Genomic DNA, 709 nt, shown 5'->3' on the forward strand with positions numbered 1-709 from the left:
ATGGGCTTCCTAGATTGGTTCTCCAGTTTGATTAATTTTGATGACACTAGTGACTCTACGTCTGCTAGTAAAGAGGGCCCTACTAATCCGTGGCAAAATTAATATGTGAAATAGCACCACCAATAGATCAAGTACTTGTGATAAGTGATGCTCCGGGTGATTGGACATTTGATACTTTTCTGCAATTTTGTCAGAATGAGGAGTATAAAGGGGCTGGTTGGTTGGTCCTACTTACACTGGATAAATTGGTGAAAGAGCAAGATGAGCTCAAAGCTGCTGAGTCATGGCTTAAGTGCCACATAAAAGACCTCAGTGCTTCCAGCTGTGCTCTGAAAGAAAGCCTTAAAGCTTCTACTAACAGAGCTGATATTGCTGAAAACCAAACCCAGAGTCTTATTGTAAGAGGGGCTGAATTACAATGCCAGCTAAATTGCCAATCCAGAACAGTCTGCCATTAAATTGAGGGCATTGATTGGAAAAAAATGAGAACCTGAAACCTGGAATGGGGACATATGGACAGATAATCGGGAAGATCAGGGTATGGAGCCTGTAAATTCTGTTGAATCCCTCCCATCTGAACGGATTACTATAAAACCATTATCCCCTCCCCCTCAGTTTGATGTTGTTGTTGTTGTTGTTGTTGTTAAGTGCCGTTGAGTCATTTTCGACTCATAATGACCCCATGCACAGCAGAACGAAACACTGCCCT

This window comes from Orycteropus afer, unplaced genomic scaffold (genome assembly GCF_000298275.1).
Source record: "Orycteropus afer afer isolate SDZICR_OR568_19922 unplaced genomic scaffold, OryAfe1.0 scaffold00719, whole genome shotgun sequence".
Classification (NCBI taxonomy): Eukaryota; Metazoa; Chordata; class Mammalia; order Tubulidentata; family Orycteropodidae; genus Orycteropus; species Orycteropus afer.